The sequence below is a fragment of the Pectinophora gossypiella genome, chromosome 14 (genome assembly GCF_024362695.1).
Source record: "Pectinophora gossypiella chromosome 14, ilPecGoss1.1, whole genome shotgun sequence".
Classification (NCBI taxonomy): domain Eukaryota; kingdom Metazoa; phylum Arthropoda; class Insecta; order Lepidoptera; family Gelechiidae; genus Pectinophora; species Pectinophora gossypiella.
In genome coordinates this window covers 15,188,244-15,209,626 of record NC_065417.1, presented here as the reverse complement: position 1 = coordinate 15,209,626, position 21,383 = coordinate 15,188,244, and the positions used below count along the sequence as shown (strand labels likewise).

The window sequence follows — 21,383 nt, the reverse complement described above, 5'->3', positions numbered from 1 at the left end:
TGACGTTTATGTAACTGTCGTGAGTAGGGATGGGAACAAATATGTGTGTAATGTAACTATTTTAATATTATTTCTTTGAACATATCGGTTTATTGGTTGGAGCTGTGGTGGCCTAGTTGGAAGAATGCTAAATTCTCACTGTAAATAAACCGCCTAAACCTATAATTTCCGAAACTAACCCACACTATATCGGTGTGGGTGGGTTTGGAAATGCGTTTCGGAGGTATGTGACCTAACTTGGTCTAGAATGGAGCATACTCCACCACGTTGTTCCACTGCGGTTTGGTGGAGGTTTTGTTACGGTTAATAGTCGAGACCAACGGCTTATCGTGCCTTTTTCAGACAGTCAGGTGATTCAAATCTGCAAAGTCCTTACCAAGCAAAAAACAGTCTCGCAAAGTGATTTCGACAATGTCCCATATCGGGAATCGAACCGGGACCTTCAGATCGTGAGCTTAACGCTGTAGCCACTAGACTACGGAGGCTGTTAAATGAAGGTTTTTTTTATTTAATAAACACATGCTGAACCCTATTGCCTCCGCTATTTCTCACGAATTTAATTGTTGAAGTCGAAGGATGGATATGATGAACCATAATGGTGACAGGCGATCAGCCTATCACCCTTATTATGGTCCATTATGTTAGAAACGACACAATCCCTTTGTCGGTTTTTAAGACATGCGTGGGATAGAATGCAGTCAAGCATTGAGCAAATATAGAAATTTATTTATTATAATTCATTTATAGAAAACAAGAACAATATTAGAAATATGTGTCTCCTCACTAGTTTAATTAATAGAGTAATTCGCTAGCCGTGCGCAAGAGTCGGTGCTTGATATCATCTGCGCACTCGTTTCCTTAAACACACTTTGTAATTTCATCTAAAACCACGTAAGTACTGTGCTATGCAAAAATAATTTGATTTCGATTTTATTTTTTTACAATACTAAATTAAGACAGATGTAAAACCAACGAAAAATATTTTCTTTTTCTATTTATCTTATTTATGAATTTTAGTCAAGAAAAACGTAATAACAAGTCCGCCTTTTTCTCATGTTTGTCTATGACGTCACAGTGTGACTTGCCATATAAATTCCATAGTAATTTCGCGTTTTGACGTTTAATAAAAAGTACCTACTTAACTCATTTGACTAGTTGAAAACTAGCCTATTATTACAGCAAAGTGTTGGATGAGGAAAAGAAATGACTTGTAATAATAAAACATAAATAAATAAATCTTTACCATAGCGTCAAGTTTCGTAATACCGTAGCTCTTATTTTATAATCACTTTTGTGCGTGCCAGTACAGGTTCATCCTTTTCGCGCATCCATAACGCCGGCAAGTGAGTCGACATAACCTAGTGTCTGGTTACACTTGCCCGGCCGTATGACGACTCTAAAATGGATTATTTATTCCAAATGGCAATCGACGTTAACCACATTACGCCCACAGATCTTGATCCAGGCATGCATTTAGAAAATTGTCGCGTAAAAATGTCGAATTCATTAGAGAAATGTGTGATCGCCCGAGTTGGTTGCGATGAACCGGGTTGTAGGTTGTTGTTGGGTTAATGGGAATCATGTTGTGGTAGATTTTAATAACAACAACGTAAGCACACGACTATATCCCGATTGGAGTAGGCAAGATGAACCAAGTATCAACATCTCACCGAGCTCTCTGTTAGTCCAATATACGATAGGTAGTGAACCGTATCGTCCAAAAAGGGAACATAGAGGTTAATGATGATTTTGATTAAGGAAACGAAAAAACCGGTTTTAGATTGTATCACAGATAGAAAGCAAACTTGTTCCTAAATTGTATTTTTTTTATAATTAGCTCCTAACCGTTACATTTATTGTCCTTTATTAACAGTTTTAGTGAAAATAAATGCTCCGAAATCTTATAAGTATAAATTACAGAAGTTTCATCTTGCTGCTCTCTCTCTCCTTGGCATTTATTATTCCCATCTGATGGTGGGGTCTGCCTTCTTCGTACTTCTCTTCCACTTCGCTCTATCGGACGTGTCGTTCTCGGAGACATTGCACATACACAGGTCCTTTTTGACCACATCCGCCCATCTTGTTTTTGGCCGTCCTCTTGGTCTAAGCCCTGGTATGTTTAGATTGGCTGTAACGTTACCCACATAATCTGGAGGTCTTCTTTTTACGTGCCCAAACCAACGGAGCCTGCTCTCTTGTAGCTTTTCGGAGATGTCGCGTACGCCGAGACTGCCGCGCACGTATTCGTTACGGATTTTGTCGAGCATCGTCACTCCGCACATCCACCTAAGCATTTTCATCTCAGCGACTTGAATGGTCTGGACTTGGCGCTGCGTTACTGCCCACGTTTCACTACCAAACGTCAAGACTGGCCTGATCATGCTCTTGTACACTAAGCCTTTGAGCTTAACGGGCATACGTTTGTCACAGGTTACACCAGTTACTTCCCGCCATTTAAGCCAGGCTGCCGCTATCCGATGCTGTATGTTTGTGTCCAGGTTGCCAGACGAGTGTAAGTTTCATCTTGCTGCAACATAGTTATTTCGTATAAACAGTTTTTAAAGTCACTTTTTATTAAGTTAAACTCGAAGTTTAGATGTCACTTACCCGCACCTCGATTTAACCGATTATAACTCACCGATAATTGAATTCGAATTGCTCAAAATCGATTTTGGTATCCATTACACTCTAAAGGTATGCAGTGAAAGTCTTCAAATCGATATTTTACCGGATTTGTCTCATCAATTATGTATCTTTAGATACATTGATAAGTAAAATGATATACTTATCAGGTAAACGATCTTTTAACAACAATTGGCTCACCTTTGACCGCGGACTTAAAAATAATAAATATCCTTACTATCAAATGTTGGATTAAAATATCAGATGTTTGATCGCCGACATTTGACAAAGTCTGTCCCAAAATGGATGTAACGTGACGAAATGTACACTGTACGTCTTAAATAATAATTCATAGATACAATAGTGTGTAAAAACAGTCAGGACGGAAAAATAATCTAAGCACAGATTTCTAGGAGGCCTTTGACTGCGTTGACCTTGACGCGCCATAGTTCACACAGTCCCTTCACTGTGGAAATATGGAAAAAACTCGACAATGGCTCGGCCCTCATGCGTGTCTCTGGACAAGACAATCGATTACGCCGTTTCTATGCACTTTATTGATTATTGTCAGCGGTATATTGAATTGGGAAATCGGCGCGCCGCAAGGTTGTGTATTGGACCCGCCAATGCTTTTTATTTATGACGTTGCGGTGAGAGAATTGTTTTTGTTCGGACATTGACAGTTTTGATATTGCTTGAAAATCTTTGTTTGATAGCTTTTAATATATTAAGCTTTTATAGATCTACTATTTTATCTACAGATTTGTTTACAATTTATTGGAATTACTGAATGTCGAATGCAATAAATTTTCTTAATAAGTCAGGTTATAAATAAAAGATGTACAATGAGGCAATTCAAATAGTCATGTAGAGAGGCAACTAATAATGGAATTATACCTCACACTGATATATAAAACTCAAACTAAATTCAGTTTACGATTAGGAATAACTTTCACGTTAACCTATGCAACGACACTTTATATTGGTTTATATCCAGTCACCTCTAAACCAAACCAACAAATACTCGCTATCTAGAGAACAAGGAAGCCCATAATTGGTGTTAAATCAAACACGGACTAAAATTCAACGGGAAAGGAATCTTCAGATCGGAGATGACCGCAGGTTCCGCCGCGATGTTATCAGGAACACCTAGCCCTCTACAAGGAGTATAGAATGAATGTTTTAGCGTTGAGGTGCTGACTGAATAAAGAAATATCCTCGATTCTGTTCCGCACCACCCAAATACCCTGGATTGGAGCCCTCAGTCCTCCCCATTTGTCAGGCCAATGAGTTAATGTCATGTTCGGCAAATCTACAAAAAGTCAAGTAAAAATAAAAAGTACTAAGACAGGTTTCTTTCTATGCTGTATTAAGAGTCATTTAACACATTGATGGACACAATGCAAACTTTCACTTCTAACATTATTGGCGGCGCTAACATCTGATCTGATCTCTAATATATAATCATTGTTAAATTTTATTAGTCTATTTTATTCTACAACTACCTCTCCTTTCTGCAGTTTTTTTTTATTTTTTTCTTACAGTTCTTTGTAACTTTCATTAAATATATCCAAAAGCTCAAGATCATCCCCTATTGTACTAAAAACCAAACTTATGAATGTCACCTCCACATCTTCCTGGGTTGCATGCGCGTGCGCGTGGAATTTAACGCCAAATCGGCCGCGCGGGTAATTGCGGCCTATCCGCGCGCATTGTTCTAAGCGGCACAAGGCTAGACGTGTGAGCGTTACGATTGTCTTCCACATGTACGTCGGAGAGAATATGTGAGGGAGATTTTTTAACATAATATAGTATCACGCCTATATCCTCGGAGGGGTAGGCAGAGGTGTATAGTACACCCACTCTTCGCCAGCTATGTTTTAGTTCAATGTAACATAGGCGAGCCTATAGCTATTTACCGGACACGAATCCATGAAACCACATAATATCAATTATCTATGATCCAAATATGAATTGAAACTCATAAAGACGAATTCAATGGATTGGAGTCCGAACCGGGAATCAAACCTGTGACACTCGAGAATAAAAGCGTACAGAGCCAAACATTATCAGTCTGACAACTCGCAACCATATTTTTTTCAAAATAACACCTCACAACATTACACATGAACTAGTCAGGTTTTTTGTTGTTATAAAATTTGAAAAAAAAAAAAAAATGCGATTCGGACCCGCGCACGACGGGTTCGACGGGGAATAAAGAGTGAATTAATTAAAAGAAACGTCACGTTTGTTGAACGTGAGTCCTCTTAAATACTTATTTTATTCTAATTTTTAATATAGCGGCAATTTAAATATATCATCTGTGAAAATTTCAACTATTTAATTATCATGGTTTATTAAGATACAGCCTGGTGACAGACGGACGGACGGATGGACAGTAGAGTCTTAGTAATAGGATCCTGTTTTTTACGATAGATAAAAAAGATAAAATAGATACGAAACCCTAAAAAAGAACATAGTAAGTTAAAAATTTGCTAAATCTAAAACAGATGTGTCTTAATTTTGCCGTCTTCTTTCAATTAATCAATCAATAATTCTTTATTGCACAAAATATATACACAAGACATATACGAATAAAAATAAGCACATTAGGCGGCCTTGTTGCTAAACAGCATTTTTTTCCAGGCAACCTTAGGGTGACAGAAGTTTATGCGTTGTTTTTGTTTCTTTTTTTTGTTTATGTGATGAATCATTACGATGATAGGTGAATAGCCCATCATCCACATCATCATCATAAAGGCCACACTGGGCAATATGAAACTAGCAATGCCGGTTTCATTACATTGTATTGTCCAATGTACGATAAAATAAAACGATATAATAAAATTTGCATAAAATTGTTTTAATTGCTCACATAAATTAATCTTAAGGTGTCATTGTTGTACGAACGTTGTTAGCAGACCATAAAATAAACGTACGTGAATAATATGACGTGTACGTCACCTTATTAATAAATCGTACAGTCAACTTTAAGAAAATATAAGAATGTGCTTTAAGTTTTTTTTTTTGACGTGACTTATTATACATTTGCCGCAGATGGCATTAACTACTTGGCCGGACAAATGGGGAGCGCTGAAGGCTGTCCCTGAAGGCTGTCACCCGATAAAACGTTTAAGACAACAGGCCTGAGGGTGCCCAGTTGGGCGCGAACCTCGAGTGCTTTAACTGTGTATATAATCAAATAATAAAGTTTAGAAGTTATGAATGCATGGGATTAACTGTCTGAGAATTTATATTAGGCAGCTAAATTACTCAATTGTATAACAATATTTTATGTTTTTTTTTTAAGAACGTCTAGGGCCCTGTGCCGAGATTTTTCTTGCAGCTTCTTTTCCCCGGCTATACAGGTTGTGAGAAGCTGCAGTAGTTTCAGGCGGATGAGACGTTCGTTATGTAAAAATTGACGATTCAAAGTGTAACTATGTTACCTACTGAATAAAGATATTTTTGAACATTGTTTTAAGTTTACGCGGTTATTATCATACTTAAAGCACATAATAACGGGTTCTTACCGCGTTTACATGGGGATATGAGACTCCCGATATTTCGACACTGTTGCAAGTGCCATGATCACGGGACGACTGATGATAAGAACCCGTTATTATGTGCTTTAATTATGATATTTTTGAATTTGAATTTGAATTATTTTTGTTTTTATAGCACATACTTGTGCTAAGGGAAATTCACAAAGAGAAAATTTAAAAAAAAAAAACATTTTTTTTACTAGAATGAAACTTGAACCCGTAGCTCTTGTCAAGCCGGGACGAGCGTGTTAACCATTATACCACCACCAAAACTAATGAAGATTTTTCTATTATTTATTTACGTATTAATCCACTGACAACAAACTTCTAGTCTACAATACCATTATAAAACCTATCTGGACACTGCCAGTGCCTCAAACATCAATATTATTAAAGAGCCCAAATCATGATTTTCAAAAGCTTAACAAATGCTCCATGGTTCATCAGAAACATGGAAGTAAGTACATGAAATATTGAAGGCAAACACTGTGCAACAGGAAATAAGATCTACTGCGGCACGGTACAAAATCAGACTGGAGCACCATCCGAACCCCCCGGCTGAAACGCTCACAAAGCCTACCCACCAAAGACGACTGAAAAAAGCCGCAGTAATGGACTTGAGGAAATAGACTGCATGTCTTACCTTAAAGAAGAGAGCGTTCCATTGGGAAAGTAATCTCTGCACTGCCCTACCAACACCTGATCTGCTTATAGCCGACTGACTAATCGCAGATAAAAACGGAAAAAAAAATAAAAAAAAATTACGTGATTTATTGCAGATTTGCCACAAATGGCGTTAACTACCTGGCTGGGCAAATGGGGAGCGTGAAGCACTCTCACTCGGTACAAAGTTTAAGAGAACAGGCCTGAGGGTGACAGACTCAAGAAGTAATATATTACATTAATAAGGATCTAGACTTTCAACCTTAAGATTGTTATCAAAATCTTTGTTCTTGCGCACACTATGACTAATTGCGTAACTAATTCATATATATTTTTATTATTTCTTACGAGACATTTCTTGGAAATACGAAAACTTTACCCTGGAATAAAAAAATAATAGTATATATCGTTTATAAACCGTTGGCGGTCATACTGAATTGGACAATAAGAATTTAGAACGAATTCAAATAAAATATTATGAATAGTTGAACAATACTAAAATAAAAAAATATATACTTGTGTATGCGTGTAAAACTTATTACATAGTAAGTTCTATTTTTAGTAAATTACTAAATAAGAATCATACACGTTGATGTCTTTTGTATGAGATTTAACTTTGCAGTCCAACTGAGAAATAAACTCATGCATATGTTACTTGGGAGCCACATTTATGTAGGAGACAATTTTGACTGCAGTTTTTGATGTGAAGACCTATAAAAATATGTACATAATAAGAACTTCTTCTCTCGTGTGGGTTGATGAGGTTGGTAACCACCTCACCTAGCTGGTGTCAGGGTTATTATTATTGACTCATGTAAAGACTATTCACTTACATCAGTAAGTAGTAACCGGGACCAACGGCTTAACGGCGTAACGATCACAAAGTATTTTTTGTGATATTTTCCCACCGGGATTCGAACCCGGGACCTCCGGATCGTGAGCCTAACGCTCTTCCATTGGACCACGGAGACCGTTCAGAGGGATAAGAACTAATAATACCACAGTTTTAGTGTTGGATTAATCGCCTGGTTTCCTTTACAAGACACTTCCCTTCTTAAAAAAATAAAATAAAAAACAAATGGACGTTATTGTTCCTATCACGAATGTGCGTATTATATTTAAACGGTCCTTTAACTGTGACTTCTCAATCTGATTGAATGGGCTTTGTCTTGTTTTGTATCATTAGGGTTCCCTAACGCAATTATCACAGGGACTGTAACCTGGAACCTGACAGAGGGCAGCAGTAACTGTCAGTACTATTCAGAGGCGGAGGACAGGAGTCCTAGTATGGCTTTGTAATAGACTACTCTGGGCGCCATCCCACTTGCGTCAGACAGAGTACTGCGGGGCGAAAGGCAAGAGGGAAACCACTGCCCTATTTTTCCCTAAAAAAGTAGCGTGGAAAATGCTGCACTGACAAGAGCTGATGATGAACGCAATTATAATCGGAACAATGTCATGTTTGAATTTAGAATTGTGTTGTAATTGACTAATTACTATTTACTATACTGGCATTTAGAGTCAATTCATGACAGACTAGATTTAATGAAATCTTTTTATGTCTGAGAATCGGTCATTTTAGATTGGATTATTTATTAAATTAACAACTAAAAAAAGTAAAAATACTCACCGCTTATTAACAGAAAGCTCTGTGAAGCGTGGGTACTCAGTTCATCTTGCGATGTGTACGGTCACGAGCATTAATATGTATACACTTTGGTACCATGTCACATTAACTTTTTTGTCAAATTGAACTATAAGTCTCACTAAATGTCAAATATGTTAGTGCGACAGAGTCCTAAAGTGGGTACATTATATTGCTCTTGACTGTACCTCTGACTAGCACAATTGCGATTATAGTCTTGAGCTTACGTTGAAAAAAAAAAAGAAAATGTTACAAAAGTTTTTTTTATTGTAGTTAATGTTGTATGTAAGTAGCTAGGTAAGTACATAATATATTAAGGGTATGGGTTGGTGAACGCACATTGACACCCATTTTTTTTGTAATTTTTTATTCCAATTATTTTCACACACTTTTTGTATTATGCTTTTTCTTTTTAAAAGCCATGCACAACTAGTTAATTTCATTGACACTATTTGAAACAAAAACTTACAGAACCACTTCCAAAAATCACCGTATCTGCCATCTTCCAAACCCCTTGCAAATGTCTTAATTGCGTTACATTTCCCGAACACCTATTTCTAATCCAATAAAGACTGTAATCGCTTGTCAACCGTGTCAATTTACATTGAATAGAGTGAATGAAAGGATTAAACGCAATTCCAAACGACTTTTTGTCACTAGATAATATCTTAATATGATTATAATAAATAATAAAAGGAGGGTTGCCTCTAATCTGTAACTGTCTGGTTGACAGTTGTTTTCATTTGACGTTTCGCACCTTTTGGGTGGCTATTCTAAAACTGTTTATGTGATTTTATTATTCGATTGTGTTTTTAATGTTGCTCTATTTTTCAGTTGACAGTGATATAGCCTCTGGTAGTTTTAAACAGCTTTTACTTTATACTTCCACTTCACATTTTGTTAGACTTATTTCGATGCAAAGATAAAGTATTGCAAGCAGGTGAATTCGTAAAATAAAATCACTGAAAAGACACATACATACATAAACTCACGCCTATTTCTCATCGGGGTAAGCAGAGACTATAGAATTCCATTTGCTTCGATCCTGACACACTTCTCTTGCTTCCTCCACATTCATCAAACGCTTCAAACATGCACGCCGGTTCAGAGTAGATCGTATTAAACCTTTTCTAAGGACATCTTCAACTTGGTCATCGTAATCACTGAAAAAAAGTTCATTTTATAACAAGACAGCTCTTTTAAAATGAGAGCGCCATTTCGATCCCCCGTACCCGTCTTGTACCAATGAGTTATTATTCTAAATTCGGTGAGGTGTGGGTACTTAGTTCATCTTGCGATGGATGTACCTCTGTCTACCCCGATTGGGACATAGACGTGAGCTTATGTTATGTTCATATTAGATTAGAATACTTACACAGATCACAAGTATATCTTTAGTTCTTTTGTACTATGAATTATATTTAATTACAAAATCTGAATAACACTTCAGAACGGGAATTATATCGCTAAATGTAAGTGAACCTTAACTCAATATTTGCCAAGAGCCGAATTGAATTCAATAAATTAAACAAGGTACTTACATTGAAATGTAGAACACGATCACCTACACACAATATTCAGGCTATCTGCATTTATATCTAGAATATAGAACAGCTTTAGTTCCGGTAAATTATGGAGTTCCTTTGGGAAAATAATTTGATTTACATACTCTACAATTATACATTATTATAATTTCACATTGAAACTTGCTTTCTGTGTAACATGATAGATAAGCAAGAATGTCGTGGTCAGGTATTAGGACAGATTAAATATAGGTTATCTCCTAAACATCATTCAATATTCGGAAGAATTTCGGAGAATATACGATCACGACGATCCGATTACTCTAACCATAGAGGCAGCCAATCAGCTCGCGATACCAAACACTTCAGAACCGCGATACCGACCCCGCCGGCGTGGTCGATGACTTCCCTCAGCGCTTATCGCTATCGACCCACTAGGGTCGATTATTTCCTTTAAAAATTTTCCTCTCAGACGACGCCCTGAGCCGAGGTTCGCGCCCAACTGGGCACCCTCAGGCCTGTTTGTCTTAAACCTTATACCGGGTGAGATCCTACAGCGCTCCCCATTTGTCCGGCCAAGTAGTTAATGCCATCTGCGGCAAATCTACAATAAGTCACGTCAAAAAAAAAATATTTCGCAATTTTTAGAGCACGTTTTTTCCGCAGTCGGTTTTTAGTTTTTAAACTTAAATTTTTGTAAAAAAAAAGAAACTTAAGGCTGCACTAAATAAAATCATTATTTATGAGTGTGAACTCAAAGTGACACTTGTCACTTCAGTTGGTAATCCAACTCATAACCGCGCTAGAAGGACTCAAAGTTCACCTTCTATTAATTATTAAACTTGAGAATACACCCCTTCACCCGAGCAGTTTTTGCCCCAATGTATGCGGTGACACGCGCAATGCAGCACTGCTCCGACATCATACGACTGATACCAATCATGCGGGCTGGAATCGGTTGACGAGATCAACTTGAAGTAACGGATGAGATTGCAACTGTCAGTTGAGAAAAAAAAAGTGTGATGCCTAAGTCTACGCACGCGCCCGGGACCGCAAAAAATGGAAAGAGGAACGAGAAGCCTTTGCCCAGCAGTGGGATCTTGTACGCTAGATTAGATTAGATGCCTGAGTGGTAGTTAATTTCCTCCGGTTGACTGAGGGGAGGCCTGTGCCCAGCATCATCATCATCATTGGCCTTATACGTCTGTTTCAGACGATTTATGACGTCATTGCCTCGAAAAAATGCACTTTCTTCTATGGCTGTGCAAGCCAATCCTAGAGCGGCAAACTCTACCACACAGTGGCGCGTACATAGGCTGTTTTTCTTATGTTATTATGTGGGATACCGTATCAAAAGTTATTTTCTGTTTGCTCTGCTCACCCGTTTAGAGACTGCAGGCGTGAGTTATATATACGTATTAGTGGGTATGTTCACTTACCGACGAACTATTTCATGCTATGTGTATCGTTACTTATAATTAATAAGTGCTTGTAGCATTAACACGGGAGATAGTAATTAAGGAGCTGCGAGTGAACAAATTAACTGCTGCTACCGAATTGACTTTGTGCGCGTACGCATATGAACCACAAGCTACAGAGTAATTTTAAGGAGTGGATAGAGCTGCAGCTAAACTGAAGTGTGTAGGCATGCCATGATATGCAGTAAGCTTGGCACGTAGAACCTAGAAATGAATAGAGGTTCCTTTTTTAATTATTGAGAAACAATGAATCGCCAACAACGCCATATCACGAGTACGAGCTTAAATACGTACAGATTATACCTCAAACAGGAATTGACTCTTTTTAACTTTTACATCGTTGATGGGTCTTCATTAGCCATGGGGGGTTAAAAAGGTTATATCGAAGCAATACTCACATCTAAAAGCGCAATATTGCAATTTGACACCTGAGTCTCCACCGGACTTTGTATTCTTAGTCTTTATGCAAAAACTTTATTATCATAGGGCTACTGCGATTCAGGGGAAACCCTAGTGCAGGGCCCGCTATTAACTTGTGTTAATTATAATTTATTTGGTAAATAAAAATATATTTTACATTTGTTGCATTGCGCACTTACTTTTATATGCGCAAAATTGTCAAATTGCAATATTGCTTTCTTAGATGAATTGATTCGATGTGACCATTTTAACTCTCCTGATCTATTTTTAATTTAATCGTTAAAATAAAAACTTACCCATATTGCTCTCTACTATTTGTATTAGTTCCTGAAACAAAAAATATTATTACAGTTTCACATAGCATTTATTTTTTTTATTGACAAATTGTACAATGTACTGAAATACTGAAATTATTTATTACATTATTTTCATGTAATTTGTAATAATATCATTATACTCAAACTATCGCTATATGCGCACACGCATCGCACGCAACGAACGAGATTATAAGCTTTCAACGCGCCGCCATTCAAAGCCTATTTATTTCCACTGCTCAATATTTCTCTATGACGTTTCAATTTTGATGGAACACGGTCGACTGACGACATAAAAGAGTAAAAAGAAAAATAACATCCAGCCTAAGTAGATCTCCCACGCCTAAGCTTTTAAAAGTTATTGCAGTTCTAAAAACAGTGGTGATCCGAATCGTTTTTGAAATAACAGCCAATTTAAAAGGACTCGTAATTTAAAGGTGAGAAGAAGGACTTACAGCTCAACATAAATTGGTTATTAGTGTGATGTATGTGAATTAATTCGTATTTGATTTAAACCAATTAGTGATGCTTACGCGCCAAGTCGGATTGAGATATAAACTTTTTAGTTTGGTAAAACGTAACGTTCGAGGAGTGAAAATATACGGGAATATAATTTAACCGTGTCCGAGTGAATTAAGAATAAGAATAAAATAAATTTATTGCCAGTAACAATTTGTATTTGTTATAAGAACTAGGAATTATACGTAGGTAGTTAGAGAAAGACATGATATAATATAAAGATATTAGCGACTTTTATCTTTATAGCACTTACCACTTATAGTTATAATTATACTTATAATTATAGGACGACATGATGATGATGAAGAAGACTACAGAATTCCATTTACTACAATTCTACACCACTACCTCCCACCGGGATTCGAACCTGAAAGAGTTGGTTGTATTCTTCGCTAACCAGAACTTTTAAAGAATACAATTCTTTTTGTAACAAAATCTTAGATCTTGATGTGTTCCATGATCCGCTGAATATATGTATATATGAGAAAATTTTTAGATTATTTAAAGCTCAACAGATATTAATTACTTACTTATATTTTACTTTTTTTACTTATACTTATATCTTTCTAATTTCTAATTTTTAAGTTTGATGTGTAATTTTAATTTTACTTTATTTTTAAATACTTAAGTACCCTTAGTTGTACGCCGTAATTGTCATATAATATATTAGTCACAATACCGTAACCTTATAAATGTAAAATGTTTTAATATATGTGATGTGGTTGTACTTTATAAATAAATAAATAAATAAATAAATAAACCTGTGATAATCGGTTTATGTAGTGATTTACATCAGTATGTTTCCTCAAATATTTTGAAACTTGTTACATCTCGGTATAGTTCAAATCAAACTCAAATATTTATTAGATTTATTATGTTTTGTACATGAACGCCAGTCATAGTACTTGTTTCTGTAGATTACTGACATAAGTAGAATCTATCAATTAAAAACTCCTAATAATAATGATTATGAAAGAGATCAGCAGTTATTTTAACATTTTTATTTTTATATTTTTTTTTAACATTTTTTTTCGATGGGGACATTGTCGAAATCACTTTGTGAGACTGTCCTTTGTTTGGTAAGGACTTTTCAGGTTTAAATCACCTGATTGTCCGAAAAAGTAAGATGATTCCGTGCTTCGGAGGGCACGTTAAGCCGTTGGTCCCAGCGATTAGCCGTAAAAAATACCTCCACCAACCCGCAGTGAAGCAGCGTGGTGGAGTATGCTCCATACCCTCTCCGGTTGATTGAGGGGAGGCCTGTGCCCAGCAGTGGGACGTATATAGGCTGTTTATGTATGTATGTTATGTTATGTATTTTTTATATTATATTTTTACATACATACATAATCACCTTGACATAACATCAACGTAAGAAATAAATAAAAAAGTAAAAACACTTTCTGCATCTGGTCGCCTGGAAGAAATTACTGTAGAGAAATAAGGAAGCAAAATGTGGTAGCAAACTTTCATGTGTATGTTTTAAAATGTTTCGTGTATTATACAATACAAAAACTCTTTATTAAACTTAAATAATATTAAAAATACATTAGGTATTATAATTAGATAGGTAGTACAACGGGCGGCCTTATTGCTAAGGTAGCAATCTCTTCCGGGCAATGTTTAGGTATAAGGAAATGAATTTAATAAAAAGTGTAGCGAGATAGTGCAAAATAAAAAGTTGAAAAATATAAGTATACCTAGACTATATTTGATGAGTTCACGACTATGTTCCAATTGGGGTAGTTAGAGGTACATCCAGGTGATCTAAGTACCCACACCTCACCGAACATTCTGTTAGACCAACGGTGGTGAGCCGTATCGCCTAATGGTATTTTTTTAAATTTATCTACGAAAGAAAAAAAATTGAAAGTCCAATATTTTTTTACCTATCTACGTTATATCTGACAAGTCAATTTAGCACTTCCATTCAGTAAAAGTACAATAGTCAAAAAACTAAATCTATTTAGTTCCGCGCCTGCGCAACGATCGATCACATAGATCCGATCACGCCATGAAAGGATTACTGTAGATCTATAGATCGCTATGCTGTGTTTATTTATCAATTTGACATACACATTTAGAATTGGGAATGCAAAATTGGTTTTATTCGTGAGAAAGATATACAGAGATATGGAAAAATAATAATAATAATAAAAAAGTTTATTTAGGAGAGAGATATATGGATATATGGGTTGGATGCGGGCAGCGCAGGACCGATCGTCGTAGAGATCCTTGGGGGAGGCCTATGCCCAGCAGTGGGTGTCATACGGCTGATGATGATGATGGGTTTATATGGGAGAGATTGTCGGTTACAATTTGGTTCGTGATGAATTGATTTCTATATTTTTTGCGAACTAAGTATGAGAATCATTTATTTAGTCTTTAAGTCTATTGAGAGATTTTCCAGCCTACGTTTTGGTTTAGGCCCGCGCTGAGGTTTGAACCAGTGATCTCACAGATTCCAAGCATTCTTCCAACTGTGCTCAAGAGTTAAAGTGATAGCTTCTTCTTCTATCGCGTGGGTTGTGAGGTGAATTACCAACCTCATCAACCCTGGTGTCAGGGTTATTATTGAGCCGCCAAAGGCCCCTGATATGGCTCATATAACGACTACTTACTTACACCAGTAAGTAGTAACCGGGACCAACGGCTTAACGTGCCTTCCAAAGTTCGGATCATCTTACTTTTTGGACAATTAGGTGATCAGCCTGTAATGTCCTAATCAAACTAGGGATCACAAAGTGATTTATGTGATATGTTCCCACATGGATTCGAACCCGAGATCGTGAGCCCAACGCTCAACCACTGGACCATGGAGGCCGTGGATCTATAGCTTATTAAGTAACTCTCTTTATTTACTTAACTTAGTTCCTATTCTAAACAGTTTCCGTGTTACGAAATAAATCTATTAGCGGAGTTAAATTTCAGTAGAAAATACGGCTATTTAATGAGACAATACATGCTCTATAACAAGCAATAACTCAGGTTTCGTATTCCATTAGGTGCAAAAGTTCAAATGATAGCCATCTGTGACTACGGCGTGCCCTCGAGATCATTCCTATAGTTTAAGTGTTTATCCTTGTATACTACTATGTAGCGTCGTATACCTCCGGCCTGTTAAAGCTATCTGAGATATTTTTAGGCTTTCGAACCTCAAAAGGCAAAACGGAACTCCTATAGGTTCACTTTGATGATAGGTTTCTTTCCTATTTCTATGTCAACGCTCTTGTCGGTGTAGCATTCTCCATCCTCGTCTATCAAAGGTTAATTCTTTCACCTCCTTATACGTATAAGACAGGACGTTCGCCTTCCCTAGCTTTTATCTGTTCCATGTAAGCTCTTCTTGGTCTTCCCCTTCATCTCTTTCTTTGTAGCTTCCCTTCTATGACGTTTTTTTGTAAATTCGTCATGTCCATGCATTTATATTTCTAGATAAAAAGAGAATATTTAACGGCCAAGCCAACGCCTCCAAACCTTCGGTACGCGAGTCGTAAGCAAGAAAAAAACAATGTGTTCAGCTACTTATCATTCAGGAAACGTCATAAAAGTGACTAAATCAACTCGAATCATAAAAATAGTTTGGGAAATCAAAATGTTAGGTCACATCTCTCCGAAAATGCATTTCTCGGGAATGTGGGTTTCCTCACGATGTTTTTCTTCACCGCTGAGCACGTGATAATGATGATCCAAACATGAATTCGAAAACAAATTCGACAATCATTGGTTTAGGCTTGTGCTAGATTCGAACCTGCGACCTCAAAGTGAGAAGCAAGCGTTCTACCAACTGGAACCACGGTTCTCTTTGTGTGAAGTGATTTGTGTCTTATTGACAATCGCAAAAGGTGTAAATCTCATGCACATGATTATGATCATGATACGTCACTTAGCGAAAACAGCGACGAAATCTTTGCCGTAATATCAAATAATGTACCAAGCAACTGAAGTACGGAATTTCCATGGAAGCATGTAATTTAGACGTAATAGGGAAGGTGATTGTTGTTGTTAAACAAATCTAGTGCAATGTCATCCGTTACGCTCTGCCAAGCGGATAGTTGAGGGAACAAGTGTCTTTCAAATCAAATCAAATATATATATTTTTTCTTCTTCTTTTGTCTTTCTGTTAAATAAAACACGAGCTCAAGTATTTTTTTCCAATTTGAGATAGTCTGAGGCACACATCCATCGTAAGATTTTAATTACCTATCATCATCATCATCAGCCCATTGACGTCCCCACTCCTGGGGCATGGGCCTTCCCTATGGATGGATAGGGAGATCGGGCCTTAAACCATCACGTGGGCCCAGTGCGGATAGATGGTTATTAACGCCTGCTAAACAAAAACGATAAACGTTCACGTTTAAATAAACAAGATGAAGTAAGTTTTATTTACTTCATTGAGTTTTTCTTACAGTAATGTGATAGGTTGTGAGCTTTATCGCGCGTTGTTTGGTTTTACAAAATAGATAAAAAACAATTTAAAAAATTGGATATAAAAAAATTTGTATGGAACTTTGTAGTAGAAGGCGCGCGGTCTGGCGTCAGGACAGGACATAACATTCGCTCGTCTTAAATATGCATTCATTTTTTGTAACATATTGTGGAGTAATTACCATGATGCATTTAAAATGTTTTTCTGGTTTGGCAAACAAGGAAGTCCATTAATTAAGTGCAGATAAAATCTATTGCAAGATAATGTGGTCAAAGGATTTGTCTTAAGATATTTACGGTTTTTAAACAGTACATGGAACTAATAGGAAAATAATAGACTGTTCTCAGAATTATATTTTACGTTCCGTTTATCCAGTTTTAAGAGATCCGCTTATTTACCCAATTTGTTATTATTATACAGAGTGTTAGTAGTTAGTTAGTACATCGTAACGAATACTGAGGGGGATGACTCAGACCGTGATTCAGAGTTAATATTAAGTGGAATTTCCTGCCGAAAAAATCATGAGTCCGATTGCCTAACCTGAAGATTTGACAGGACCTATTTTCGACCTTCCAATCCGCGAAGGGAAAGCCAGTTTAATACAAGTTAGTTAGTTAGTCACATACCTCCGAAAAATGCATTTATGGAATGTGTGGTTTCAGTACCGTCCCTATAGTAACCCTGACACCAGGGTTGATGGGGTTGGTACTCCGCCTCACAACCCACACGCTAGAAGAAGAAGTACCGTCCCTAAGTGGGATATATTCGGAAGCCGCAACTAGCAGAGGATTTAGGTGGTACGGAACAGAATATTTTACTAGTCATAACAAACTTTTATTTTTTGACGTTACATTTTGTAGATTTGCTGCATGTGGACTGCACTATTTGGCCGGATAAATGGGGAGCGCTAAGGGCATTCACCCTGTACAAAGATGAGACAATAGGCCTGAAGATTCCCAGAGCGTCATCTGAGGGGGTAATAGGGAATTAATCGACCTAAACCACTGTGTATAAAGAAACCGAATCTTACGTCTTCTTTCTATATACCAGCCTCATCAACCCTGGTGTCAGGGTTATTATTGAGGCTCATGTAACGACCACATATAAGTATGTGGTCGCTGATGTAAGCATCAGCGTCATTCCGAAGCACGGATCATCTTACTTTCGGACAATCAGTTGATCAGCCTGTAATGTCCTAACCAAACTAGGGATCACAAAGTGATTTTTGTGATATGTCCCCACCGGGATTCGAACTCGGGGCCTCAGGATCGTGAGTCCAACGCTCAACCACTGGACCATAGAGGCCGTTACGTATTAAAGTTGGTTAAACCCGTGATTCCGAAGACGTGTGAATGTGGTGCAAGGTCGAGTGAGTCACTTCGGCTTAATTATCCCACTTCATAGCACCACTTTTGTAGTTAAATCGTCGTTTTATGTTTGTAAGTAATTAGTTCTTCATATCGTTTTGTTTTTAGATGTTTTTGTTTTAGAGTAATGTAGACGACAGGTCGACATGGCAATTCTCTAGTGACGTGACGTTTTCCATATCGATATATTTTCATTATGTATGTAACAAAATGTGAATAAAATAATACCACGTTTTCATTTAAGTTAATATTTATTCATCTGAATCATCTAACGTATCGCTACATAAACTTAAAGAATCTTCGTCACTGGTATCTCCGACTTTTATAATAAAATCTTCCATTTCATTTTCCCATTTCCAAGGAATTCCCATGTCTTTTTCCCAATATTCATTTTCAAGGTAAATTTGTAACAATTATTTTTCCGTTCAATGTCACAATTTTCTAACACTTTTCTAGCTAGTTCTCGAGCTTGAGATTGAATTATTGGTTTTTTTGCTTGAACACGCGACAAAGATGCAACCGTAGCCATTTTTAAAACACAATAGTAATAAATTATGTGAGCGAGATTATAATCGATAAACGCGGTCGATACGGACTCGTGCGACACTAAGACTAAGACGCCGCGGGGACTGTGCGGGTGTGTGGGGCGACCCCGCCTCCGCGGCTCACCTCATGCCCCGATTGCCATGTCGACCTGTCGTCAACAGTAGATGTTATTCAGGGTCCACAGAATACCAGCGTCGTGGCTCGCGCCGCGGCTTATGCTGAGTGAGGCCCTTTTATAAAGGACACCACCACCATCGTTGACCAGTTCATACAGTAAATTATTTGTATTTCTCGTGTAAGTTGTTTTTATTATGTGTTTTTATTGTAAGTTATGTGTTACTCCGTGTTTTATATTATATATTTGTTATTTGTTTTATATTTGTTACTGTGGTGTCCCTTTATAATAAACGTTTCTTTCTTTCTTTCTTTCTTTCTTTCTTTTTTCTTTCTATATTTAAGAGTCCCTAAAGCCGTTTTTTGTTACGTAAACGTTTTTAGAATCTTAGGTCAAGTAAACTGACTACTCACGGTTGTAATATCTATTGGCTATTGGCCAGGGTCAAAAGGCATGACCCTTTCCGTCACTTTCAAAGTGCCTATTCGAGTTCTCGAATATTTTTTTTGTCTTGCTTATGTAAAACTGAAACGAAAGATTTTGAGAATGTACATACATACATAAACTCCAATTCCATTTGCTTCGATCCAGACACACTTCTCTTGCTTCCTCTACATTCTTTTTCTATCGAGTGGGTTGTGCGGTGGAGCACCTACTTCATCAACCCTGGTGTCAGGGTTACTATTGAACCGCCAAAGGCCCCTGACATGGCTCATGTAACGACTATACTGTACTTTTTCTAAGGATATCTTCAATTAATTTGGTCAATGAATGTCATTTTAGAAACAAAATAAACATTATTTTATTTTTTTAAATATTTGACAAGAAAAAAATATTGTTTACTACAGACACTTACATCAAGAAGCTGCACCGAAATAAAAAATACTGTCATGGGAATGTGGTATTATTAAGATTTATGTGCATTTAAATAAAAAAATAAAAAAAACAAAGTACGAGTCGGGCTTGCCAAATAAGGGTGCCGTACCTATTTTATTTTACTGTATTTACAATCACGTACATAAGATAATCTCCGGTTGGAATAGGCAAAGACCAAGGAATTCGATACTACAATTCACTACTATATTTAAATTATCTTCATTTGGTTTCAGTTATTACTTTGCTGGCAAAAATCTACTAATCCTATAAAAATGCGGTATAAGCTAGTTAAAACATTATTTTTCCATGACAGTGGCTTTTGGCGGCTCAATAGTAACCCTTACACCAGGGTTGATGGGGTTGGTAATCTACCTCACACCCACATGATAGAAGAAGATTATTTTTCCAGATAATAGGGAAACGCTATCCAATCTTAATAAGGGTTCCGTTTATTTCCTCTTAAGCTCAAGAACCCTAACACCGATCCTGGCACAAGATCCGATAACTACGATCTTATGCGAGTTTCTCATGCACACATCACGATGGACAAAAACACAATTAAAACCTAATTAATACGATCTTAATTTCATTTTTTATGCAAGGTCTTGGCCAATTATTTAGGTCACACAGAGCTGAAGTTTTGTGATTATTTTTCGCTGATAAAAGCGTGGGATTTACAAAAATATGTGTTAATTTATACACTAATTAGTCAGCGTAGTGAACTTTAATTATAATGATATGTATTTTAGGATTTTTACGACTTTGTCCGCTTTAAATGGAGGATTTAGTTGGTTTTGGAACCATCGTATGCAATATTAGTATTATCATGTCTGTCTTTACATGCAGGATCCCGATACCGACTCCGCCGGCGTGGTCGACGATTTCCCTCATTCAGCGCTTATCGCTATCGACCCACTAGGGTGGATTAATCCTTTCAAATATTCTTCCTCTCAGACGACGCCCTGAGCCGAGGTTCGCGCCCAACTGGGCACCCTCAGGCCTGTTGTCTTAAACGTTGTACCGGGTGAGAGCCTGCAGCGCTCCCCATTTGTCCGGCCAAGTAGTTAATGCTATCTGCGGCAAATCTACAATAAGTCACGTCAAAAAAATATGCAGTTGCAGCCAGGATCGTATTGCTACTGACTCGCATTCTGTTCAGCAATGATGCGGTTTTTTTGCGCCAGGCTATCTGTAGCAAATCTACAATAAGTCAAAAAAAAATCATGCACGCTCGCACATTATAAAGTACACTTGACATAACATAAAAGCTGTTAAACAAGACTAAGTGTATGGTTTCCTCAAACAAGTAAACTGCTCA

General features: G+C 37.1%; 1 protein-coding gene across 2 annotated transcripts in view; it reads right to left on the bottom strand.

The window, feature by feature from the left end:
• The window catches only part of LOC126372779 (knirps-related protein-like), a 707,336-nt gene that overhangs the window by 116,054 nt on the left and 569,899 nt on the right, over window positions 1-21,383 (bottom strand). For both annotated transcript variants that reach the window (XM_050018664.1, XM_050018665.1), the window contains one exon: window positions 12,193-12,223. The gene's annotated coding sequence lies outside the window, so the exon portion shown is untranslated. The remainder of the gene's footprint in view (window positions 1-12,192; window positions 12,224-21,383) is intronic.